This window comes from Podarcis muralis, chromosome 7, assembly GCF_964188315.1.
Source record: "Podarcis muralis chromosome 7, rPodMur119.hap1.1, whole genome shotgun sequence".
In the NCBI taxonomy this organism is placed as follows: Eukaryota; Metazoa; Chordata; class Lepidosauria; order Squamata; family Lacertidae; genus Podarcis; species Podarcis muralis.
In genome coordinates, this window is record NC_135661.1 from 9,385,740 (window position 1) to 9,413,243 (window position 27,504).

The 27,504-nt window shown below is 48.3% G+C and overlaps 1 protein-coding gene across 5 annotated transcripts in view; it reads right to left on the reverse strand.

The window, feature by feature from the left end:
* Positions 1 to 27,504, reverse strand: part of CUX2 (cut like homeobox 2) — a 234,067-nt gene that overhangs the window by 98,501 nt on the left and 108,062 nt on the right. The gene's annotated exons all lie outside the window — the stretch shown is intronic.

The following is a 27,504-nucleotide window of genomic DNA, read 5'->3' on the forward strand; positions in this document are numbered from 1 at the left end:
GAGAGAGAGAGAGAGAGAGAGAGAGAGAGAGGAATGAGTCGTGGCATTTTACCCCTTGTATATAATGCACTGCATTTTCTGAAGCGAGCCGTTTCGCACAACTAACTCGAAAGGCAAAAAGATGGACATTGTCAGTTTATGAGGCTTTTGCACTAACTGGCGGTGGAAAATCCAACGATGGCACATTTTGAATTTAGGAGACAGAGGCACCCAGTCTCCTTGGGCAAACAACAGTCATTTGCCCCCCTTCCCCAGGAGCGAAGGGCAATTGCAGAGAGGGGGTGCAGCTTCTGTTGCATACATCCACCCATTTATTAACGCCCTCCCCAAGAAATGAACACCCCACCTTTCATGTTTAAAGAAACCTCAAGTTGGCTCAGAGTAGGAAAAAACAACCCCAGAAACATGCATAAACACCACAATGGCCTATACCCTCCCCCAAGTGATCTCTATACCGTGAACACAGTATTTCTCAAAGGAGATATTTGAAGCTGAGCTAAATGTGGGTTGTTGCCTTACTCCTGGTTTTCCTTTCAAGTAACTGTCATTGGTTTTCTTACACGTATAACAAAATATAAGTAGACAATTAAATATAACACACACAAATGCAAATCTTGCCAGCTACCAGGTTAAGTATTCATGTACAGTGGTGCCTCGCAAGACAAAAAGAATCCGTTCCGCGATTCTCTTCGTCTTGCGAAGCAAGCCCATTAGCGGCTTAGCGCTATTAGCGGCTTAGCGGATCAGCTGATAAGCGGCTTAGCGGATCAGCTGTTAAGCGGCTTAGCGGCTTGGAAAAAAGGGGGGGGGGGAGGAAAAAAACCCTGCAGGAACTCGCAAGACATTTTCGTCTTGCGAAGCAAGCCCATAGGAAATTCGTTTTGCGAAGCACCTCCAAAACGGAAAACCCTTTCATCTAGCGGGATTTTCGTCTTGCGAAGCATTCGTCTTGCGGGGCACCACTGTATTTGCAATATTCGTTCCTCCTATGTTATTTGGTCAGGGTTGTATGGAAGCATCCATCCACAACAAGGTCATCTTCTCTGGCTAAAGCATCCATAAGTGCACATGGTCTTGTGGCCCCTTGAGGGTCCCTTAAGTCAATTGAGGAGACAGTGGGTGGAGAAGGAATTCAGTTTATTGAAAGATGCATCAGTGGAGACACAGGTTGAATGAGATCACAAAACCTGCGCCCCTGGGCATTGGGAGGGGGGGAGCAGATATTTATACATATTGCAAATATACCTGAGCTTGTGCCTGATCCCTATAAGCTTCTTAATTGGCCAAAGAACTGCGGGGACAGGGACGTGGGTGGTGCTGTGGGTTAAACCACAGAGCCTAGGACTTGCTGATCAGAAGGTCGGCGGTTCGAATCCCCACTAGGGGGTGAGCTCCCGTTGCTTGGTCCCTGCTCCTGCCAACCTAGAAGTTCGAAAGCACCTCAAAGTGCAAGTAGATAAATAGGTACCACTCCGGCGGGAAGGTAAGCAGCGTTTCCGTGCGCTGCTCTGGTTCGCCAGAAGCGGCTAAGTCATGCTGGTCACATGACCCGGAAGCTGTACGCCAGCTCCCTCAGCCAATAAAGAGAGATGAGCGCCGCAACCCCAGAGTCGGCCACGACTGGTCCTAATGGTCAGGGCTCCCTTTACCTTTACCATACAAGGCATGCCACATCCAGATTTGTCGGGATGCAGAGGATAGCATATTTTGTAGGCCCTTTTCACTAGCATGGGAAATAAATGGCCATGTGTTCTAGGTCTCTTCAAGCAAGACATTGACTCCTTTTCCAATTATTGAGGGTGTTGTGGTCACATCCACTGGGAACCGTGACGGTCAAGCTGCGGGTCGCATGTCCCTGCCTGTCAAAGGGGAGAGATATGGGCCAGTAGTGCTCCTTCCTTCCCTGATTCTGATGCCGTGGGTGGGAGATGGGGCTGGGAACAGCTGTTCAGAACGTGACCTATGGCACAGTCCTATACATGTCCTGCCTTGCCTCACCTCAATAAGGATGTTGCAGATTTGGGAAAGGTTCAGAAATGGGCGTCCAGCCACAGTGATCACGCGGATGGAGCGAGTCTCCTGTGAAGATGGGATACGGTGTTTGGGGCTTTTTAGAATAGAGAAAAGGCAAGTAAGAAGTGACAAGGTGAAAGTTTATTAAATCATGCAAGGCTTGGAGAAAATTCTCTCTCCTAACACTACAGAGCCAGTGTGGTGTAGTGGTTAAGAGCGCTGGACTTGTAATCTGGTGAACCGGGTTCGATTCCTCGCTCCTCCACATGCAGCTGTTGGGTGACCTTGGGCTAGTCACACTTCTCTGAAGTCTCTCAGCCCCACTCACCTCACAGAGTGTTTGTTGTGGGGGAGGAAGGGAAAGGAGAATGTTTGCCGCTTTGAGACTCCTTCGGGTAAGGATAAAGCGAGATATCAAATCCAAACTCTTCTCTTCCTCTACAACTTGTGGGCAGTCAATGAAGCTGAAGGCTGGAAGGTTCAGGATGGAGAAAAGGAAGTACTTCTTTCCACAGTGCAGACTTAAAACTATGGAACTCCCTGCCACAGGAGGCAGTGATGGCCACCAATTTGGCTTGAGATGAGAATTAGAGAAATTCATGGAGAAGAGGGCTATTGATGGCTACTAGCCAGGAGGCAGTCAGAGATGGGGCCCCTTTGGCTTAATGCAACAGGGTCTTCCTATGTCTTGTAGTCCTTAAAAAGGTAAAGGACCCCTGACAGTTAAGTCCAGTCGTGAACGACTCTGGGGTTGTGGCGCTCATCTCATTTTACAGGCCGAGGGAGCCAGCGTTTGTCCAGGTCATGTGGCCAGCATGACTAAGCAGCTTCTGGCGCAATGGAACACCAAAACCAGAGCAGGAAACACCGTTTAGCTTCCCGCTGGAGTGGTACCTATTGATCTACTTTCACTTTTTGACATGCTTTCGAACTGCTAGGTTGACAGGAGCTGGGACCGAGCAATGGGAGCTCACCCTCTTATGGTGATTCGAACCGCCAACCTTCTGACCAGCAAGCCCAAGAGGCTCAGTGGTTTAGACCACAGCGCCACCTGTGTCCTTTTGTAGTCCTTAAGCACACACATGTAGCCTGTGGTCCAGGCCTTTTAAGATAGTGCCTGCCAACTCCAGCAGGGCTGAATATTTTGAACAGAGGGGAATATATTAAGCAGCCAAAAAATAAAATAAAAATAAAATCTAGATTAGAGAGATTTCTATGTAAACAAATACAGATGGGGGTTCAAATTAACAGAGCACTTGGCTGATCAATATTCTTAATAACCCCTTCCCTTTTTTTCTTTGGTAACTGTAAGAAAAACACAGCAAGAGTGTCAAAATAGTAGAAGAGCACCATATTGCGTTGTGTGATATAGTTGTTGTTGTTTTTAAGCTCCAAGTCCGTGCCATCACCAGCTGATATATATCAGAACAGGAAGAAGGCATCCAAATGATAACTTACTTATGCTTTCAAGTGTTCATAAATAAGGTTTCAAAAGATCTAGATGGCTTTTTAATTCCAGCAGAATTTGGGGCAGGGGTGATGAAAGCGCCAGGATTGAGTAAACTGACCTTTTGTGTACAGCTCTGTAAATCAAGCACAGCTCACTTGGAAGCGCAGGGAAATGTTTCATTAAAGAATTATGGATTCATATCATGCTGGCTTTGGAGGGGGACAGACCGGCACGTGTGAAACCCATTAAGGAAATATGGAATGTTAGATTCTTCTTTTTAGAAGGCAGAAAAAGACACTATTAGAAAAGAAAGTCCAGGAACGTCAGGGACAGCACTCAAAAGGATAGCCCACGGCTGCCATGATGTTGCATATTTTAAGGGGTGCTTTTCATCAAAGTCCTTCCCCGCATTCGTTGCCGTGCTACTTATTCTTTTCTTTCTTTTTAAAATATTGATTTAAATCACAAAGGCTGAAAAATCTATCACTTGCCCGATAATAAATGTTGGAAATGTAAAGAGACTGAAGGTACATTCTTTCACCTTTGGTGGACATGCCCAAAGATTAAGGCTTTCTGGGAGATGATCTATAACGAAATGAAAGAGGTATTTAAATATACCTTCCTGAAGAAACCAGAGGCCTTTCTCCTGGGCATGGTCGGCCAATTGGTGCCAAAGAAGGACAGAACTTTTTTTATGTATGCTACTACAGCAGCAAGAATACTTATTGCAAAGTATTGGAAGACACAAGATTTACCCACACTGGAAGAATGGCAGATGAAGGTGATGGACTACATGGAATTGGCGGAAATGACCGGCAGAATCCGAGACCAGGGAGAAGAGTCGGTGGAAGAAGATTGGAAGAAATTTAAAGACTATTTACAGAAACACTGCAAAATTAATGCATGTTAGAATGTTGGATTGAAGTTAAGCGGTTTTTAGTAGCAATGTTATAAAGGAACATGTAAAATGGGTTGTTAACAGGTGATAATATAAGGCTATAATATATTAAGATAAAAGATTAAGATAAAATTAAAGAGGGAAAGGATTTGCTGAATTAACTAATTGAACTGGAATACAAAAAAGGGAGGTGTGAGGAGGTCAGGGAAACAAACAAATGAAAGATAAGATTTGGAAAAACTGATTTGTTTTTAACTGTTTTTACTTTGTATTTTCTTTTTTCTTTTCCCCCCTTATTTTTGTAAAATGTTGAAACTTTAATAAATATCTTTAAAACAAACAAACAAACAAAGGCTGGATGGAGAAGGGCTACGGTTCCTCTGAGGCTGATGCGGGGCAAAGTGGCCTGCCTGCTTGTGGGGGCAAACCCCTGCCAGCCGATAACGTAAGAAGAGCCTGGTGGATCAGGCCAAAGACCCATCTACATTTCTGAGCACAATTCAAAGTGTTGGTGCTGACCTTTAAAGCCCTAAATGGCCTCGGTCCAGTATATCTGAAGGAGCGTCTCCACCCCCATCGTTCAGCCCGGACACTGAGATCCAGCGCCGAGGGCCAGTGTGGTGTAGTGGTTAAGAGCGGTAGACTCGTAATCTGGTGAACCAGGTTCGCTTCCCTGCTCCTCCACATGCAGCTGCTGGGTGACCTTGGGCTAGTCACACTTCTCTGAAGTCTCTCAGCCCCACTCACCTCACAGAGTGTTTGTTGTGGGGGAGGAAGGGAAAGGAGAATGTTAGCCGCTTTGAGACTCCTTCGGGTAGTGATAAAGCGGGATATCAAATCCAAACTCCTCTTCTTCTTCTTCTGGCGGTTCCCTCACTGCAAGAAGCCAAGTTACAGGGAACCAGGCAGAGGGCCTTCTCGGTAGTGGCACCCACCCTGTGGAACGCCCTCCCACCAGATGTCAAAGAGAACAACCACCACCAAACTTTTAGAAGACATCTGAAGGCGGCCCTGTTTAGGGAAGCTTTTAATGTTTGATGTATTACTGTATTTTAATATTTGGTTGGAAGCCGCCCAGAGTGGCTGGGGAAGCCCAGCCAGATGGGCGGGGTATAAATAATAAATTATTATTATTATTATTATTATTATTATTATTATTATTATTATTATTATTATTTAATCGAGCATCCTGTTCTCACAGAGGGAAAGCAAGCAGGATTCGAGCACAAGAGCAACTCTCCCCTTCTGTGGGTTCCAGGGATTCAGGAGAATTTACTGCCTCTGAGCAGAGCACAACCATCGTGGCAATAACACTGCGCTTGTGGGATCTGAACTTGCTGCCCACCTGCTACAGGGCCAAGTTCAAGGTTCTGGTACCTATACACCTCGGCATCAGGTTACCTGAGACACAGCCTTATTTAACCCTTATACACACCGGAGATCACAAGCTTTGATGTGGCAGCTGCACAGGCTTCAGGGCTATGGCAGGAGGTCCCTTCTTTCCCCAAGATTCTTCAGCCCAATTTTGACATACGGCCGTACCTTGGTTTTCGAACAGCTTAGTTCCCAAACGTTTTGGCTCCCGAACGCCACAAACCCAGAAGCGACTGTTCCGGTTTGCGAACTATTTTTTGGAAGCCGAACGTCCGACGGGGCTTCCACATCTTCTGATTGGTTGCAGGAGCTTCCTGCAGCCAATCAGAAGCCATGCTTTGGTTTCCGAACGTTTTGGAAGTCGAACGGACTTCCGGAACAGATTCCGTTCGGCTTCCAAGGTACGACTGTATATGGCCAATACAAGGCAGGAGGTTCTTACTGAAGAGATTTAAACTAGGGATGGGCGAATCGTTCAATCCTAGTTTCCCATTCTCTGTGTTAACCTTCAGCCCATGCCATTTCCACACCAGCTTATGGTTTTGTTTTGGCCTATGTAAAGGTAAAGGGACCCCGGACCATTAGGTCCAGTCGTGGCCAACTCTGGGGTTGCGGCGCTCATCTCGCTTTATTGGCCAAGGGAGCGTACAGTTTCCGGATCATGTGGCCAGCATGACTAAGCCACTTCCGGTGAACCAGAGCAGCGCATGGAAACGCCGTTTACCTTCCCACTGGAGTGGTACCTATTTATCAACTTGCACTTTGACGAGCTTTCGAACTTCTGGGTGGGCAGGAGCAGGGACCGAGCAACGGGAGCTCACCCCGTCGTGGGGATTCGAACCGTCGACCTTCTGATCAGCAAGTCCTAGGCTCTGTGGTTTAACCCACAGTGCTACCTGTGTCCCTCGTGGTATTTATTATGCTTGTTTAAATACCGTAAGCCAGCATCAGGGTCCCCTGTAGACCCAAACGCCCGAGATTAAAAGCAGCAAAAATTACGGTAATGATACACTGGGCTAAAGACATTGTTTATAACATACAGTTAGAAGAATGGGAGAGGTTATCAAAGAAAGGTATCAGTTTTACTGCAAGCAGTACGCTTAAAGAAAATGTCATGAAAATGATGTATAGGTGGTATTTAACACTAGTTAAATTGGCTAAAATGTACAGAACAAAAAATGACGGTTGGAAATGTAAGGAAAAGGAGGGTACTTTTTTCCACATGTGGTGGACATGTAAAGAGATAAAAGCTTTCTGGGAGATGATATATATTGAGTTAAAGAAAATGTTTTAAAACACTTGTTAAAAAAACCAGAAGCTTTCTTACTGGGTATAGTGGGTAAAGCGCGGGGCGCGGGTGGCGCTGTGGGTAAAAGCCTCAGCGCCTAGGGCTTGCTGATCGGAAGGTCGGCGGTTCGAATCCCCGCAGCGGGGTGCGCTCCTGTTGTTCGGTCCCAGCGCCTGCCAACCTAGCAGTTCGAAAGCACTCTCGGGTGCAAGTAGATAAATAGGGACCGCTTACTAGCGGGAAGGTAAACGGCGTTCCGTGTGCGGCTCTGGCTCGCCAGAGCAGCTTCGCCACGCTGGCCACGTGACCCGGAAGTGTCTTCGGACAGTGCTGGCCCCCGGCCTCTTGAGTGAGATGGGCGCACAACCCTAGAGTCTGTCAAGACTGGCCCGTACGGGCAGGGGTACCTTTACCTTTTATAGTGGGTAAAGAGATACCGAGACAAGATAAAAAATTGTTCTTATATGCAACAACTACAGCACAATACCAACAAAAGAAGAGTGGGAGATGAAGATAATGGACTATGCAGAACTGACAAAACTGATGGGAAGAATCCTGAACCAGCGAGATCAAGTATTCCAAAGAGACTGGAACAAATTTATATTATCTTTGAAAGACAACTGTAAACAATTAACATCATTAGCAGGGTTATTTGAAGATTTGTAAGATGAATTAGTTACCTACTCGGGTTGAGTACGGTAATTTAATATTTTAAATCATGATATAATAAGAATAGAAAAGGAAGTAAAATGCAAAAATGCAAAATTTTATTTAGGCGGGAGGGAGGGAAGTCGTTTAGGCTCGGTTGAGACAAGAGATTTAGTAAGAGGATACAATGTTATGTATTGTGATTATATGTAAAATTAATAAAAATTATTATAAATAAATAAAAGCAGCAAAAATTAACAAAGAAGGCTTGTGCAGGAGAATATTACTACTACTATTACTACTAATTTATAATTTATACCCAGCCCATCTGGCCGGGTCTCCCCAACCACTCTGGACGGCTCCCAACAAAATATTAAAAACACGATAAAACATCAAACATTGAAAACTTCCCTAAACAGGGCTGCCTTCAGATGTCTTCTAAAAGTCAGATAGTTGTTCATTTCCTTGACATTTGAAGGGAGGGCATTCCACAGGGCGGGCGCCACTACCGAGGAGGCCCTTTGCCTGGTTCCCTGCAACCTCACTTCTCACAGGGAGGGAACATCCAGGAGACCCTCGGAGCTGGACCCCAGTGTCCGGGCTGAACGATGGGGATGGAGATGCTCTTTCAGAAAACCTCCTAATGTTGTTTTGCGCTCTGAGCTGAACTGAGTTTGCCTCCCCTCTCAGCAACCCCTAAAACAACGTCCAAACTACATCACCTGAAGTGTGTGAGGGCCTCGCTGGCCTAACAGGAAAAACCTAGCCCAGAATGCTGCACCTCAATCTGCGACCATTGGTCCTTGGGCCATACCCGAGTTTGATGCACCCTTTTGCTGCCACAGGTGCTGCTGAAGAGAGACCTCCTGTTCTTTAAAAAGGAATTGTCTTCCCTGGATTGTGGTGGTCGACAGGGTGGGGGGACGTGACATGGAGAGTCCCGGTGTCATGGCCATGTTTGCGATGCAGGGCAGGGTGAGACAGGCCGCAGCGTGCAAGACGGATGGCGGTGCACATGGCCTCTCGGCAGACAGGCTGGCTTCCAGGAGCTATCAATCATTTTCCTGCGTATTATGTAAATTCTTGATGCTAAAGATGTATGGAGTCAATTACCAGGGGTCACGGCTGGGTGTTAAATTCGTACTAGGAAGCTCCTCTCGGTCTCCAATGAATTTGAGAGAGATTGCAAGCTTTCCGCCTTTTATTGGGCCGTATAAATATTTCACTGTTAGATATAAAAAAAAAATTGGAGAAAAAGCAGATAAAAACCGAATCCCCCCCTGTGTATACAGACTGAGACAAGGAGTAAGAAAGTGGGAGTCAGCAGGTTTTTTAATGGCCTTGCAGCACGACCCATGAATGGCTTGATTCAGGGTTTGTTTTGTTTTTAGCTCTGAGTTTTGTGGTGGGCAAGGCAGGGGGGCAGCGGGCAGCCTCACAGCTTCAGCTGCCTTGATTCAGACGAGCATGTGAGGCGGCAAAGTCACCAGGTCAAACGGGGGGCCATGGGGCAACAAAGTGGTAAAAGAAAGATACTGCAGAACCACCAGGAACAAGCCCATTAAAAGTTTCCAAACCCAGGAAGAGGTTGGCCGCTGCACCGTCAGCCCAGCCCAGAGGCAGATGGTTACACTGCACCCCTCCTGTTCAACTCTGGGCAGTGCCGGATTTATGTATAAGGACGCAGGTGGCGCTGTGGGTTAAACCACAGAGCCTAGGACTTGCCGATCAGAAGGTCGGCGGTTCGAATCCCCGCAATGGGGTGAGCTCCCGTTGCTTGGTCCCTGCTCCTGCCAACCTAGCAGTTCGAAAGCACCTCAAAGTGCAAGTAGATAAATAGGTACCACTCCAGCAGGAAGGTAAACAGCGTTTCCGTGCGCTGCTCTGGTTCGCCAGAAGCGGCTTAGTCATGCTGGCCACATGACCCGGAAGCTGTACGCTGGCTCCCTCGGCCAGTAAAGCGAGATGAGTGCCGCAACCCCAGAGTCGGCCACGACTGGACCTAATGGTAAGGGGTCCCTTTACCTTTACATAGGCCATTTGTGCCTACCTACCAAAGCCCTGGGTCTTATCAGCGTGGCATCGGGGGCCGAGAAAGCCACTGGGCCGGATGAATAAAGTTATGTGCCTGAATCTTTGGCCTTCCTCTCCAAGCTGATCAACACACACAGCTATGGCTTCTGTAATATGCTCGATAGCATCACTCGTTTCCTGACCGTGTTCGTTTCTCACCCCCCGCGGAAAAAACCCCACAGCTTTCATATCTTTCCCTGGAACGAACATCTAACACGCTTGTGAAAATCACTGTCCTTCTTGAGATCCCATTACAACTGTTTTGATAAAGCTCCCGAGCCAGAGATTCCATTTTAGATTAGGGGAAGATCACAGGCGATGGAGAAAGAAGGGAATTGTCTCCAAAGGGCTGTGCTGTGCGGCCCGCCGACTCCTCAGCAAGTCACAAGCACAGACATTTGGGGGGCACAAGCGTAGCAAGGTTCAGCTCTGGAATCCATGGCGGAGTTGCAAGATAAGAGTGCCTCTGAGCATGTGCAAAGGATCTATCCTATCACACAGTAGCCGCGACCAATCCCTGTGTACATTGAGAGCTGTAACAAGGGGGCTCAAATCTCGGCTTCAACATAAACTCAACAAGCACCATAAAAGGAGCTTTCCAGTCCAGCCCAACAGGGGCCTATCTAGTCTAGACCACTGTTTTTACAGATGCCCCAATGGAAAGCCCATAAGCAAGTAGGACCCGAGTGTAAGAGCCCTCTCGTCTCCTGTGGCTTCCAGCAACTGGTATTCAGAAGCACTGGTGCCTCCTACTGGGAGGCAGGATGGAGCCATTGTGGCTGGTGGCCATCAGTGAGCTTCTCCTCCTTGCCTCTTGGACAAGACACTCACTCTTGCTCCCAACGGCCCCCCCCCCAACATTCTTCAAAATGAAGATAGTATTAGCTTCCTCTACCTTAAAGGGCTGTTGTATTTATTAGACTTTATGCCCTGTTCTCCTCAGCAGGAAACGCCGGCGAGAAGACAGGAGCGAGGATGGAACAGGACCCAGGCAACCTGCGCCCAAGACTGGCAGAGGTGGGCGTTGGGAGTGATGCCAAATCAGGCGCAACGTGGCATCCTCTGAGGCAAAATATGCCTTGCGCTTCTTTGTTTATTGTTAAGTGATCTTAACAGTCGCTGATGCCTGACTCGGAGATACCCTCAAACGAGTAACTTCCAAACTGTGCGGCAGAGAGAAAGAAAAAGAATTAATCTCGAGTCCTCGATTGCTTGTCGGAAACAGGGCATCCAATCTTAATTGCTTCTTTAACCATTTTATCCATCTGTGTCAGGGAATGGGGAGCGTGTGGCTCTTGGGCTGTTGCTGAGCTCCAACTTCAACCAGCCTCAGGGAGCTTGACCAGTTGGGGACTGGGGGTGGAGAGTGTCGCCCAAAGTACCTCTCCACCTGGCCCACATTTTGTTACATTGACACCATGGTCTTGGTGGTGGCAGCACTCCTAGGAGTCCTAATGGTTGGTGTCGGCTGCCTCCCACTCCCTAGCCAGTGTTTCCCAGTTGTCGGTGTTTATACTATTTTTTTAAATTATTTTTTAACCTCTTTTGTTGACCACCAGCATTACGCTTTCCATTTTTAAGTTCAGAATACAGTAGCTGCTTTGAAATACGATAAGGCATCCGAACAACATGACCATTCCAACAAAGTTGATGTTGAAGAATCGTTGCTTCAACACTGGTGATCTTTGCTTCTTCCAGTACACAGGCATTAGTTCACCTGTCTTCCCAAGTGATGTGTAAAATTTTTCAGAGGCACCATTGATGGAATCTTTCGAGGAGTTGGAGATGGCGTTTATAAGTGGTCCATGTTTCACAAGCGTACAGTAAGGTTGGTAGTACAATAGCTTTGTAAACAAGCATTTTGGTTTCCCTGCAAATGTTCCGTTTCTCAAACCCTCTGCATTTCAATCGGGAGAAAGTTGCACTCGCAGAGCTCAGGCGATGCTGGATTTCGGCACAATGTTGGCCCTTGTGGAAAGATAACTGCCCAGGTAGGAGAAGTGATCGACACTTTCCAACATTACACCACTGAGTTGGATTTGTGGCACTGCAGAGGGGTTGTTTTGTACTTGTTGGTGCAGCACTTTTGGGTGTTGAGCGATAGGCCAAGCTTTCCGTAAGTTTCTGCAAAGATATTTAGGATGGTTTGGAGGTCATCCTCTGAGTGGGCACACACTATGTTGTCATCAGCATACTGAAGCTCTAGGACGGAAGTTACAGTAACCTTACTCTTTGCTTTCAGCCTGCTCAGATTAAAGGGCTTTCCATCTGTTCGATATAGGATTTCTACCCAAGCCTCCCTGGGGAGAGTAGTCCACAAACAGGGAGCCACTACAGAGTAGGTCCATTCTCATGTTGCCACCCTCCAGATCTCTCATGGAGGAGACACACAAAGAAGGCCCTCAGATGATGAACACAGAGGCTGGTTTATATGGGGAGAGGCCGTTCTTGAAGTATTGCGGTCCTGACCTGCTTAAAGCTTCATAGGTCAAAACCAGCACTTTGAATTGGGCCCAGAACCTAATTGGTAGCAAGTGCAGTCAGGCCAGTTTTGGGGCAACATGCTCAAAGTGTCTTGTCCCAGGGAGCAACCTGGCTGCCGAATTCTGCACCAGCTGAAGTTTCCGAACTGTCTTCAGAGGCAGCCCCATGTATAACCCGTTTCAGTAATCTAACCGAGAAGTTACCTGGAGTCAGAATCTTGCTTTGTATATGCATCAAAACTTCTGTAGCTATCAGTATTATTAAGTTCCTAAACCAAAAGGGAGCCCCGCAGTGGCAACGGCCATTCTGATTTATAGGCTAGCAATCCATACCCAGGGCTATTCACTAAGCCCAGACAACTTGACACTAAGTGGGGTTTGCGGTCTGTGCATGTGAACGCTCTGTCTCTCACACCCGCCCGCCCACCGGCTCCATCATTTCCCTCTTTGATCCCCATCAATGCCAGGAGCCAGCAATCAGGACAAGGCGCCCAACCCATTGAGCAAATTAAAGCAGAGCCACATCACATTGTTCGCTCCCCAACAGACACCCATTGTTCTTGCCTCTGCCGGAGGTAAACAGAAAACCTGTCCAGCTCAAAAGAGGCCGTCATGTTTCATCTGCTCTCATCTGGACTGTTAATACGGTGTGGCTCAAGCGTGGTGGGGAGGCAGGGGTTGCCAACTTGAATAAAATATTGGGGGGGGGAAACAGGTAAGCCCTGCATAATTGATCACAAGACACGGTACACACACACCATGTGAATGGCTACGCCCATCAACTTTGATCAGGTCCAACGTCAACCCTTCCAAATTCTAATCAAGGTGTGGCGTTTCCATTTTCCGGGACGGGCATCAAGCCAGAATGGTTTGTCTCGGTTTTAAGAGAGAAGGAGAGCTTCCTAGTTCTTACCAACTTTATCTGTAAAAGAGAGACTTAAGAGAGGGAAGACGTGAGGAGCAGAAACAAGCCCATGAGCAAGATGTGAAGAAAATTTGCAGCTCCAGATAGACAGAAAGATAGATGCAAATTCAGAGAGAAGAGTTTGAGCTGCTTCTTTTTTACATTTTAACGTGGGGCCAATGCAAAACACCACACCAGCGTCTGGGCACCCCATAGCAATGCCCCAGCATAAAACCTGAAGACGAAGAAGAAGAGGAGGAGGAGGAGTTTGGATTTGATATCCCGCTTTATCACTACCTGAAGGAGTCTCAAAGCGGCTAACATTCTCCTTTCCCTTCCTCCCCCACAACAAACACTCTGGGAGGTGAGTGGGGCTGAGAGACTTTAGAGAAGTGTGAATAGCCCAAGGCCACCCAGCAGCTGCATGTGGAGGAGCGGGGAATCGAACCCGGTTCACCATATTACGAGTCTACCCCTCTTAACCCCTACACCACACTGGCAAGCAGCCTAACCAAGAAGCCACACACCCCAGGGTAGGAAAGACCTTTTTGTGCTGGCCTGATTGGGAGTGGGGCCTTTGCCCCGCTCCTTGATATCTCCGGGTCCTTCTCATTTCCAGGCTCCATCACCTGGGGACTCAAGACATCAAATTACGACACAACCATCCGTTCTGGTGACCCACGGCGAACACCGGAAGGACCTCCCTGGCTCAGTGGGGGCATCCTCGCCAAATGGATTGAACCGTGGAGGAAGGGCAATCAACATTGCGCCGGGCACAGCTGGGACCTCCCTGTGAATTATGGGTCTCATTCCATTGCATGCTATTCTACCGCAGGCAAATGCCTCCACTTTACCTGGCAGCTGAAATCTTCTGCCCCGCAGATCTGCTGCTCCCCTGGTCTGACTCATTCCACCTCCCCGCATCCCTATCTATTTTGCTGGCTCTAGGGAGCGATGTTTTCAATCACCCCAGCGGCACGAGAGCCAAGCGTGCATTGTGCATTTCTCTCGTGCAGATGTATAGGGTCTGTGACAATGGCAGCGGAGGAGAGAGAATGCAGATTCCGGGTCCTCAAAAGATATGCAAATCCGTTAATCAAGAGGCCTATTATTGCACAAGCTTCACGCACCAGCGGCAAGCCATCCACCAAGAAAACTGATCAAGTGCTAATAACCGATTGTGTGGCAGAGAGACATTCCTTACCCAGCTTTGCTGCTGCATTTAAAGATTTTGCGGAAGGGGGGGGGGAGGGCGTGTTAACCCAACCAATTTCTAATTATGGCAAAATTGTTCTCTCACTCTGAAAACATCTCACCACAATCCTCCATCCGTCAAGCTGTGCAAGAAATAAATCTGTCAGAAACTAGTTAAAAAGAAGATGCTCCACTGTTTGGGGGGGGGCAGGAGGAGAAAGAATATTTTTTCCTGGAGGGGAGTTACGAAGGGAAGTGTTGCCATATGTCCTCTTTTTCCAGGACATGTCCTCTTTCTCCTGGGTAGAGTCTTCGTAGCGATCCGCAGTTAAAAGTAGAAGTCGGCAAATGTGCCCTCATTTTTGCTCTTCAAAATATGGCGGCCCTAAATAGTGTCAAGCAGTGGAGACAGTCCTTAGGTTGGGAAGAGGGAAATTACTGTTTACATTTCAGAGAACAGCAGCTTTCATTTGGGGGGGGGGGGACAACAGCTCATGTATCTATTTCTGTTTTTATCCTGAAGCAAAGTTCTTAACCTGAAGCACTATTTCTAGGTTAGCGGAGTCTGTAACCTGAAGTGTATGTAACCTGAGGCGTATGTAACCTGAGGTACCACTGTATACAAATTTAATAAATAATAATCATACTAAAACGTTAAGGCCAAATTAAATTAAAAGGACTCCCAAACTGTTGTTGTTGTTGTTGTTGTTGTTGTGGTTGTTGTTAAGTCCTGTCCCCCCCTTTATGATTTCTGGCAACCTAACCTATGGCTTTGGGACTGAGATGGACCAAAAATGCCCCCTATTAAAGAGGCAAGGTGCCCTGACAGGCCTAATTTGAGACAGGGCTGGTGAAAACCAACAAATGCAGGTGGAGAAAGGGGACTCAGCAAGCAGCCTTGAATGGCTACAAAAGGGCTATTTCTGAAAGCAGCATATGCAACAACACTCAAAAGGAAACATAATTTAAACATGTAGCAGGCTTCTGCTGTAGCTTTGTCATCTGATGGTTAACTCCCAATTTAGGCAAAGAAGTTTGTGATCAGACTAGCAGAAACAACATTTTGCTCATGACCAGGCTGAAACCCATGGAATTTTCGCAGGCTGTTTTAACTCTTTCTTTGGGCGGCAGAATCTAACTACCCTGATCTTCAGCATGCAGGATTAGAGAGACAAGAATATAAATTACCGTTGGCGAAGCTGCCTTTAGTGCAAAAGATGTCATCGTTTCACCAGGTCTACTGGAAGATGTGAAGGATGTAAGAAGAAAAGAAGGAGGCCCTCTCCTTAGAATGGGTTAAAAGGTAAAGGGACCCCTGACCATTAGGTCCAGTCGTGGCCGGCTCTGGGGTTGCGGCGCTCATCTCGCTTTACTGGCCGAGGGAGCCGGCGTACAGATTCCGGGTCATGTGGCCAGCACGACTAAGCCGCTTCTGGAGAACCAGAGCAGCGCATGGAAACGCTGTTTACCTTCCCTCCGGAGCGGTACCTATTTATCTACTTGCACTTTGACGTGCTTTCGAACTGCTAGGTTGGCAGGAGCTGGGACTGAGCAATGGAAGCTCACCCTGTCGCGGGGATTCAAAACACCGACCTCCTGATTGGCAAGTCCTAGGCTCTGCGGTTTAACCCACAGCGCCACCCGCGTCCCTATAGAAAGGGTTACCAGCCTCTGGGGTAATGCAGTCTTCGCTGGCAATGGTTTTTTTTTTTGTGTAGGGTCATTTTGATGGGAAAGGAAGCAGTTTCTCTGCCAACAAAGAGCACCATTGGCTAGGCCACAGGCCATCTTCCCTCTGGCTTGGCACCCATGGAAGCAGGAGATATTGCCCAGCTGGCCGGATTCAGCACAGGGGCTGCAGGCTGCCAACCCCCACCTACACTCAAGTCAAGTTTTGCTACCCGTCCTGCTGCCAGGGTTGCCAAGACCAGCGAGACCAGAAGGAGCCCTGCCCACTTGAAGCCGTCAAGGTAAGAGCTGACATTGGCTTCCTGCCTGCCTATTGAAGGGCAGGCAGGAGAGAAGTGGATAGAGGTGCTTTCAGACCAGCAGGAGGAAGACGCCACAGGGCCAGCCATGCCATTATACACTTTTATTGATGCTGTACTGAAGAAAGCTAATCAATATATTAGATTTCCAAAAGAAAGAAAAACAGCAACCGCCAGAGAGTTTTCCAGCGGGCGCTGAGAGCTTTCAACAGCACCGGCTGAGGTCATCAGCAGGAAGCTGGATAGCATCTCCACCCGTCCGTTTCCATTAAAAGAAACGGCTCCTTCGTGTAGCTGTTGAACTGTGGAACTCGCTCCTGCAGGAGCCAGCGGAAGCCACAAACTTGGATGACTTTGTAAGAGGATTAGGCAAATTCATGGAGGACGGAGAGCTAACAATGGCTACGATGGCCGGTGTGGTGTAGTGGTTAAGAGCGGTGGACTCGTAATCTGGTGAACCGGGTTCGATTCCCCGCTCCTCCACATGCAGCTGCTGGGTGACCTTGGGCCAGTCATACTTCTCTGAAGTCTCTCAGCCCCACTCACCTCACAGAGTGTTTGTTGTGGGGGAGGAAGGGAAAGGAGAATGTTAGCCGCTTTGAGACTCCTTCAGGTAGCGATAAAGCGGGATATCAAATCCAAACTCTTCTTCTTCTAGCCACAATGGCTTTGCTTCCATGGTCAAATGGCTTCTGAATACCATTTCCTGGAAACTACAGGAGGGAAGAGGTCTCTTGTGTTTTCATCCTGCTTGCGGGTTCGCCATTGAGGCATCTGAGTGGCTGCTGTGAGAACAGGATGCTGGACAAGATGGGCCCGATCCAGCCACGCTCTTCTTACCTTCTGATGTTATGTTCTAATGATTCGGACTCTCGGTCTAGTATACTTGAAGGAGCGTCTCCACCGCCATCGTTTAGCCCAGACACTGAGGTCCAGCTCCGAGGGCCTTCTGGCGGTTCCCTCACTGCGAGAAGTGAAGCTACAGGGAACCAGGCAGAGGGCCTTCTCGGTGGTGGCGCCCGCCCTGTGGAACGCCTTCCCATCAGATATCAAGGACATAAACAACTATCTGACTTTTAGAAGACATCTGAAGGCAGCCCAGCTTAGGGAGGTTTTTAATGTTTGATGTTTCATCACTTTTTAAAAACTATTATTATCAATATTCTGTTGGGAGCCATCCAGAGTGGCTGGGGAAACCCAGCCAGATGGGCAGGGTATAATTTTTATTATTATTACAGTAGTACCCTGGGTTAAGAGCTTAATTCGTTCTGGAGGTCCGTTCTTAACCTGAAACTGTTCTTAACCTGAAGCACCACTTTAGCTAATGGGGCCTCCCGCCGCCGCCGCACCATTTCTGTTCTCATCCTGAAGCAAAGTTCTTAACTTGAGGTACTATTTCTGGGTTAGAGGAGTCTGTAACCTGAAGTGTATGTAACCTGAAGCATCTGTAACCCGAGGTACCACTGTATTATTATTATTATTATTATTATTATTATTATTATTATTATTATTATTATTATTATTATTATTACCACTACAATGGCAGCATCAAAAGGACCCTCTCCACGCTAGACTGAAAATGCAGAAATGACTGGAGAGGTAACCAGGAGCGGCTTTTCGCATGCAATTTTTTAAAAAAGAGATCATAGATTTGTAGAGTTGGGAGGGGATCACAAGAGTCATCTAGTCCAACCCCCTGCAATGCAGGAATATTTTGACCAACATGAGGCTTGAACCCACGACCCGGAGATCAAGAGCCTTCTGCTCTACCAAGTGAGCTATCCCAGCTTTTTGTGACATCGTTATTCAGTTCTGGTACACAGAACAAGTTCGTGGCTACCAGCTACGATAGCTCCCTGTGTGATGGCCTGGGATTCCGATTCTGAGAGTGAACCGGAGGAATCCCAGCCGGCACAGGAGTCCCCGCCTCCAGGGCCGGCTGAACTGGGGCAAGGCCTGGATTCTGAGGAGCCTGCACCTGTGCCGGATCCTCAGGAGCAGGCACCAGGTGAATCCATTCTGGTCCCAGAGGTGCTTGAGGACTCAGTGTCTACAGGTGAGCCTCCCCCTGGGCCCAGTAACCCTTCAGCCTCTCCTGAACTGCAGAGGCTTAGGGCAGAGAGGCGAAGGGAACTGGTTTCTCCCAGGAGGAGTGCTCACCTTAAGGCCAGGAGAGGCGGGGCTCCTGGGGGCCGGGACCACCCCTGGCCTCAGAGAAGATAAAGGCTAGTCAGCCCGGTCCCAGGTTGCGGGAGCAACGTCGTCATTGAAGAGCTGTTTCGGCCAGCATCCAGTCCTGTTCCTCCAGTGTTCCTGTTCCTCGCCCGGCTTCCTGCTTCGGACCTCGCCTCGCACCCTGTGGACTATTTCCAGGCTAGTGACTCAGGACTGAACTTTGACTACGATAACAGTAACCTTCCCCCGGGACCAGCACACCCTGCAGAGTTGGGGAACTAGGTTCATGTTGAAAGAAAGGAGATTCAAGCTAAACATCAGGAAGAGCTTTCTGACAGTAAGTGCAGTTCGACAGTGAAACAGACTCCCTTGGGAGACTGTGGACTCCCCTTCGTTGGAGGTTTGAAAGCGGAAATTGGACGGTCATCTAACTTAGATACTTTAGTTGAGATTCCTGCATTGCAGGAGTGGACTAGATCACTCTCAGGGTTCCTTCCTCCTCTATGATTCTATAATTTTTATTCCACTCGGACTGTCGTGTAAACTGGCCACATGCAATTTATTATCAGTAGACGGGAATGGAGGAGAGCTTCTGTTCGGGTAGGATTTCGAGCCAAACCTATCTTATTTACATTTCCTGAAGCCAATACACGAACTGAATGAAACACAGCTATCTTTTGGAATTTCCGAATTTTTATATGCAGCTCTCCAAACAAAAACACTGGTACCTCAGGTTAAGAACTTAATTCGTTCTGGAGGTCCGTTCTTAACCTGAAACTGCTCTCAACCTGAGGTACCACTTTAGCTAATGGGGCCTCCTGCTGCCGCCACGCCGCCGCAACGCAATTTCTGTTCTCATCCTGAAGCAAAGTTCTTAACCCGAGGTACTATTTTTGGGTTAGTGGAGTCTGTAACCTGAAGTGTCTGTAACCTGAAGCGTCTGTAACCTGAGGTACCACTGTACAGTCATACCTCATGTTGCGTCTGCTCCAGGTTACGCATTTTTGTGTTGCGTCCCGCAGCAACCCGGAAGTACCGTAACGGGTTATTTCCGTGTTTTGCCGCTCGCGCATGCGCAGAAGCGCTAAATCGCGCCGCGCGCATGTGCAGACGCGGCACTTTAGCTTGTGTCAGTTCCATGTTACAGACAGGCCTCCGGAATGGATCCCGTCCGTAACACAAGTTTCCACTGTACACAAAAAGTGCACATTTGGTGGGGGGAAGGAAACTGTGCACAGAAATCCATATACAGCCGTACCTCGGAAGTGAAACAGAATCCATTCCAGAAGTCCGTTCCAAAACATTCAGAAACCAAGGCGCAGCTTCCGATTGGCTGCAGGAAGCTCCTGGAGCCAATCGGAAGCCTTGGAAACACCACCGGATGTTCAGATTCCAAAAGAACGTTTGCAAACCAGAACACTCGCTTCCGGGTTTATGGCGTTTGGGAGCCAAAACGTCCAAGTACCAAGGCGTTTAGGATCCAAGATACGACTGTATTATTAGTGAAAATAACAAACAAAAATTCATTATGCTATGCAAAACTGCTTGCAAAAATATTAGAAACAATACACACTAAAAAAAATTCATGAGGGCTTTTTTGAAACACACACACACACACACACACACACACACACCCACACACCATGATGCAGAGATAAATTGAACCGAAAAGTGAGAAACCGAGATAAATGGACATAACACTCATTAAGGGGAGACGCTGCCAGTCAGTTAGATGGACCACTGCTCTGACTCAGTATAAGGTAACTTCTTATGTTCCTAAAGGAGTAAATCCATGGGAATGAAGTTTTATCCCCCATTCTACTCACAACAAATCGACAGCTGTACATAATTTGAAAGTCCTTTCCCTCAAAGCGTCCCTTTTTAATGGGAATGGTAGTGTGATGCTTTCTGGGATGCCTCTCCCAATATAAACCTACCCACTCCTTACGGTTCTCACCTGAGGCTCTTCTCTGCCTCCCTTCCTGAAGGAAGACCCAGAAGATGGTGACAAGGGAGACGGGGCCTTTTCAGGAGTGGCTCCCTACCTATGGAACTCTAAAGAGATCTGCCTTTGCTGACTTATTTTCAGTCCCAGGTAAAAACTTATTCTTGCCCCCAGGGTTTCAATAGGACTAGGATGGTGGTGGTGGTTTTCTGTTAGTGTGTTGCCAAAGTTTCCTTGCGAGGGGAGGGGTCGTTCTGGATATTTTCATGACTTTTTTTTTAACGAATGCTAACATTATAATAGGGAAGCGGGTGGCGCTGTGGGTTAAACCACAGAGCCTAGGACTTGCTGTTCAGAAGGTCGGCGGTTCGAATCCCCACGACGGGGTGAGCTCCCATTGCTCGGTCCCTGCTCCTGCCAACCTAGCAGTTCGAAAGCACATCAGAGTGCGAGTAGATAAATAGGTACCACTCTGGCGGGAAGGTAAACAGCGTTTCGGTGTGCTGCTCTGGTTCGCCAGAAGCGGCTTAGTCATGCTGGCCACATGACCTGGAAGCTGTACGCCGGCTCCCTCGGCCAGTAAAGCGAGATGAGCGCCGCAACCCCAGAGTCGGCCACGACTGGACCTAATGGTCAGGGGTCCCTTTACCTTTAACATTATAATATGTTTATCTTTTTAAATACATTGCAAGTCACTGGGAGACCTCTGTTGTAACAAGCAACTAACAATCCTAATAAATAGGCTCATGGTTGTGGAAGCAATAAGACGCTGATGGCAGGATCCACCGCCAGAAATCGCTTGGAGCAGGAATCTCACCCCCAACAGCAAAGATCCTTTTATCCCAGATCTTTGTTCCGATCCCCAAGGGTCCTTGCTGGTGGCGGCCATGGGGGAAAAACCTGCATAGTAGATTTCCAAATTCTGAAGTGCACAGGACAGCTTCTGGCTAACCTGGTACCCTCCAGAGGCTCTGAATTGCAGTGCTATTTAGCCCCAGAGGCGGGTGGTGCTGTGGGTTAAGCCACAGAGCCTAGGACTTGCCGATCAGATTGTCGTCGGTTCGAATCCCTGCGACGGGGTGAGCTCCCATGGCTCGGTCCCTGCTCCTGCCAACCTAGCCGTTCAAAAGCATGTCAAAGTGCAAGTAGATAAATAGGTACCACTCCGGCGGGAAGGTAAACGGCGTTTCCGTGCGCTGCTCTGGTTCACCAGAAGTGGCTTAGTCATGCTGGCCACATGACCCGGAAGCTATACACTGGCTCCCTCAGCCAATAAAGCCAGATGAGCGCCACAACCTCAGAGCTGGCCACGACTGGACCTAACGATCAGGGGTCCCTTTACCTTTACCTTCTAGGCCCCAGACAGCAGTGGTTCTCAGCACCTGGAAGAACCAGGCTGGCAAAGATTGGTCTAGGAGAACAGTGGGATTTTTTTTAAAGGGGTGTGTGTGTGCAAAAGTTCTGTATTTTTCCATGGGATTACCTGAACCAACTATAATCCAACGATCCGCAACGCGATTAGCCCCCCCCCTTCCGTAACACCCCTAACCCCAGATAGGAGGGGGCCTTTTTTATCTGGGTAACACAATCCTACCAGCCAGCCAGCTGCAAAGTTTCGGGGAAAGAGGCTCAGAGAGAAGAGAAACAAAAGAGGAGATTTAATAAGCAGAAAGAGTGCAGGGTGGGGAGGGAAAGCTCCCCCCCCCAGAAGTGGGGGCAAGGGGGGGTGTCTAAAGCATCTAATTGCAATCAACAGCAGACATCTGACGCAAGTGACGGGATCAGCAAAAAATTGCTGCTGAGAGGGGCAAAATCTTTGTCTAAAAATAATCAGCCATTCTGCACGCCACTGATTTTTTCCTCCCCCCTTCCTCTCTTTTTGCTATAATGGTAATCGATGCTGCAGGCTTTGAATCCCATCAATTTATAGATCTACCCCAGCTCTCTGTGCCTGGCGATTGTCTGCTGGCTCGCAGAAAGATGGGGCGGGGGGGGGGGAGAGAGAAGAGGCTTGCCATCCGGGCCCCCGCTGTGTGATTAAGATAAGCCCAAATGCCTTCCATAAATTCCTTTATCAGTTTTGAAATTCTCGGCCAGCCTACGGCCTGCTCCCTTTCCAGAGAGAGAGAGAGACAGATTACATACGTGTGTGTGTGTGTGTGTGTGTGTGTGTGTGTGTGTGTGTTATACACACAAATACAGACACACCCCTATGCACATACACGCACCCTCTCTCCTCTGCCCCCGAAGATGTTTGCAGCAGTTAAAGATTAGCCCAAGCTTTCTGAGACGCCAATTTTTTTTTTCTGAGGCTATCGATCAATAAATCAAATCAGAGCCCAATCGATCGCCCAATCAGAAGCGTCTGGCCGATGCATTACTGCTGGCGCCTCTGAGCCTGGTGTGGCCTCCTCTGGCTTCCATCAAAACAGGACCGGCCTGGCGGGTTGCCAGCTCTCTTTCTCTCTCTCCCCCCCCCCCAACTTTCGCCTAATAGACTCCGCAGCACAGGAGCTCCCAGCCTGGCGCAAGAGCAATAAATTTCTCATCTAACAGCCGATCGAGAAACAAGGTGAACATCTGTTTTGCTGCAATGAAACTCGCCATGTTCTCCGGGAGTCGCAAACCGGCTCTGACAGCCTAGCCCCTTAAGGCAGCTCCCAATCGCATCTCTTCCCCTCCCCCCCCAAAAAAAGGCAGGGAGCGGAGGGAGTGTCCACCAGTTATTTCTATTAAGTAATTTCAATACATCCCCCATTTTTCCAGCTACTCTCCTCTTCCACCCCGCCCCTCGCTTCAGCTGCAACAGAGAGAGAACCGCAGCTCGCGCTCAGTCGATAGTAAAAAGCATCCTGGGACCCTGGCAGTATGAAGGCAATTTTATGATACCCATTATGTAGCACTGTAACTTCATTAAAAGCTGTTTATCCCCTCTAAGCATTTCAAAGCACTTTCCCGCACCTTTAAAATGGGGACTGGATTAACTGGGAGGACGAAGGCGCTGCGGAGCAAGGCAGGCTGGTCTGGGAGGCCGGCCCTGCGGTTGGACAGGGGTTCAGAGGAACAATCCCTTTATTGTTCATATCCCAACTTTTTCCCCGAGAAGCTTTCAAGCGCACCTTAATGGTTTCTCCCTTCCTCATTCAATCTTCACAACAACCCTGTGGGGGAGGTTAGGCTGAGAGCAGCTGGTCCCCAGGGTCACCCAGTCGGCTTTGTGGCCGAGTGAGGATTTGAACCCTGGTCTTCCAGGTCCCCGGGTGGCGCTGTGGGTTAAACCACAGAGCCTAGGACTTGCCGATCAGAAGGTCAGCGGTTCGAATCCCCGCGATGGGTTGAGCTCCCGTTGCTCGGTCCCTGCTCCTGCCAACCTAGCAGTTCAAAAGCACATCAAAGTGCAAGTAGATAAATAGGTACCACTCTGGCGGGAAGGTAAACGGCGTTTCCATGCACTGCTCTGGTTTGCCAGAAGCGGCTTAGTCATGCCGGCCACATGACCCGGAAAAATTGTCTGCGGACAAACGTCGGCTCCCTCGGCCAGTAAAGCGAGATGAGCACCGCAACCCCAGAGTCGGTCATGACTGGACCTAATGGTCAGGGGTCCCTTTACCTTCTAGGTCCCAGCCTGGCACTCCTGCCATTGTACCACAGTGTCTCTCTGTCTCTCTGAACATAATTTGACGTGACAGCCTGGGCTAGCAGTTAACAAAGCCCACCATGGCTGAGATGGGGAACTGGTGGCATCCCGGCATTCTCAGACTTCAACTCCCATCGCTGGCCATGCCTAGACTCCACCCCGAACCTGCTTTGGTATTGTGTGAGAGAGAATCTCTCTGAGCATAAGCAGAGTATCTTTCTCTCACAGCTCAGCAACGGCGTAAGAACTGCTCTGCTGCAGCATTCAGGTCCCACCAACTGCAGTCAGACCAAACGCCGGCTCCCTCGGCCAGTAGAGCGAAATGAGCGTCGCAACCCCAGAGTCAGCCATGACTGGACCTAATCGTCAGGGGTCCCTTTACCTTTTACACCCCACCACACATAACCGATCACATGACATGGTGCACCCCTCTATATGAATGGCAATGTCTATCAACTGTGGGGAGGGGTCGAATATTTTATGGGGGGGGGAGCGAAGGGATCTTGGCCTCTAGGAATTGGCTCCAGTCCACCACACTGTCTGTGGCAGCAAATTTGCCCAAGTTAGTGACGTGTTGTGAGAAACGGCACTGCCTTTCATGCGTCAATCAACTCCCTTACACAGGTTTTTGTTGTGATCAGGAACCGGTTAAGACTCAACGTGGGTTAGCAACCAATCCATCTCCACAGGGAACTCTGGGAAACCATAATTCTGTGAGGGGAAATAGGGGTCTCCTAACAACTCTCATCAAAAGGGACACGGGTGGCGCTGTGGTCTAAACCGCAGGGCCTAGGGCTTGCTGATCAGAAGGTTGGCGGTTCGAATCCCCGCGACGGGGTGAGCTCCCGTTTCTCGGTCCCTGCTCCTGCCAACCTAGCAGTTCGAAAGCACGTCAGAGTGCAAGTAGATAAATAGGTACCACTCCGGCGGGAAGGTAAACGGCGTTTCCGTGCGCTGCTCTGGTTTTGCCAGAAGCGGCTTAGTCATGCGGGGCACATGACCCGGAAAAACTGTCTGTGGACAAACGTCGCTCCCTCGGCCAGTAAAGCGAGATGAGCGCCGCAACCCCAGAGTCGTTTGCAACCGGAATTAACTGTCAGGGGTCCTTTCCCTTTTTAACAACTCTCAGCGCCCTTAACAAACTGCAGCTCCCACGATTCTTTGGAGGAAACCATAGCTGCTCAAAGTGGTATCACTGAAGCTTTCAAGGCATGGTGTGAATTTGGCCTATAACTCATCAGGCCCGACCAGTGTGGCCAGAAGTCAGGCACGACGGGAACATCTGATGAGCACCAGGTTGACTAACTCAAGTGTAGACGATCCCAGCTAAGATGCGCCAAAAACCTGATGGAGGAGAAGGCAACTTCATGTGCCCACCCAACCTTGCTAAGTTCAAAAGTTGGGGGAATGCAGAAATCGAGACCCTCCACCCATTGCATTCTTATTTTGCTCAGGCCATTGGGCACCAACCACAACAGAGCCATTTGCAAATATTTAAAATCCATTCATAAAAATATAAAAACAAGCGTCCCCCCCTGAGAGAAAGATGGTGCAAGGAAACCAGGTGTTGGTATGAAAGGTCTGGCTTGATGGAGCTCTCTGGAAAAGGCGAGAGAGAAAAGCAAGGACACACAGCAACCATTTGCAAACAAATTGGGCGGGGGGAGGAGGAGGAGCAGGTTCGATGCTGTTCCTTTGCCATACAATAAATAGACCTTTACAACTTTGATATATCCTCCCCCTAATGACTTTTAAGGGCAGCCCAATAAAGCTGAGAAAGAACAGGGAAGAAACCAACAAATGCTTAATATTCAATAAATGTGTCAATTTTACATACAGAGGCAAATGGGCCTTTATTGAGGAATTGGTAAATTTCCTTGGAGAAAAGTAAGTGCGTTTTAGCCTTCAAGGGGTCCCTGGTGAATGGAAATGGAATGTGATTTGTGATAAAACTCAGCTGCTCCATAAAAGACGTTAAATAAATGTTGCTGTTTCACTTGGGATATACAGAATTGATTGCATTATAGACCTGTTCTAAGATGCACAATTCTCCCCGCAAGGTATCCTGCGAGTTTCTGTGCATTTTTGAAGCCGGGGGAGCAGAGACGATTTAGATTACATCTTAACTCGCTGGCTAATGGCAGCCAAGAATTTGCCAGGGGACGGGGAGACAGGACTCGTGGTAGCCGATTCTCTTCCCCATGACTTGCCCATTTATTCGGAGCTGACACGATGGGCATGTCTGGCTTAGCCAACGTGGGAAAAGGGTCAGACAAACCCATCAGAGGAGGGGGCAGAAGCGGGGGCTGCACTTGAAATAAGGTGTGCTGTTCTGTACCACACCGTAGAAAGGATATTGCGGAATTGGAAAAGGCACAGCCAGGATGACCAAGGAGCCAGAGTGGAGTCCCCTACAAGCAAACCTTAGAACAAAAGGGGCTTTTTTAAGTTGGGGGGGGGGGGGAGGTGAGTAAAAGAGGAGCATGATAGAGGTGTTGAAGATTTTGAAAGATATAGAGCATGGGTAGGCAAACTAAGGCCCGGGGGCCAGATCCGGCCCAATCGCCTTCTAAATCCGGCCCACGGACGGTCCAGGAATCAGCGTGTTTTTACATGAGTAGAATGTGTCCTTTTATTTAAAATGCATCTCTGGGTTATTTGTGGGGCATAGGAATTTGTTCATTTATTTATTTATTTTCAAATTACAGTCCAGCCCACCACAAGGTCTGAGGGACGGTGGACCAGCCCACGGCTGAAAAAGTTTGCTGACCCCTGATATAGAGAACGAGGAGAGAGAGCCTTTCCCCCTCTTTCTCAACATACTCAGTGCCGCATTTACCTATAAGCTATAGCTTAGGGCCCCACTCTCTTGGAGGCCCCCCAAAAAATTAAAGGAAAAAAAATCTGGATGTACATTTCCAAAAAATAAGATCAAAAACAAATAACATAAAACCTACATACAGCAATCAATTTAAGTTAGAGCTTAATAATTATTTCACTGTTAATACACTTCTTAATTGTATTTCACTATTATTGTATTTCAGTTCAACAATTACTTTGATAAAAATACATATTTTGTTATGTGCAAATGGCTTGAGATACCTATTAGGTCCATAAATTACCATACAGCATATATTCAACACATAAAACAGCGACAATTTGTTGTTGACAAAGGACAGCTGGACATATAAAGGGCCCCATTACCTTCAGCAGCTTAGGTCCTCATCAGACCTAAATCCGGCCCTGAAGAAGAAGAGTTTGGATTTGATATCCCGCTTTATCACTACCCTAAGGAGTCTCAAAGCAGCTAACAATCTCCTTTCCCTTCCTCCCCCACAACAAACACTCTGTGAGGTGAGTGAGGCTGAGAGACTTCAGAGAAGTGTGACTAGCCCAAAGTCACCCAGCAGCTGCATGTGGAGGAGCGGAGAATC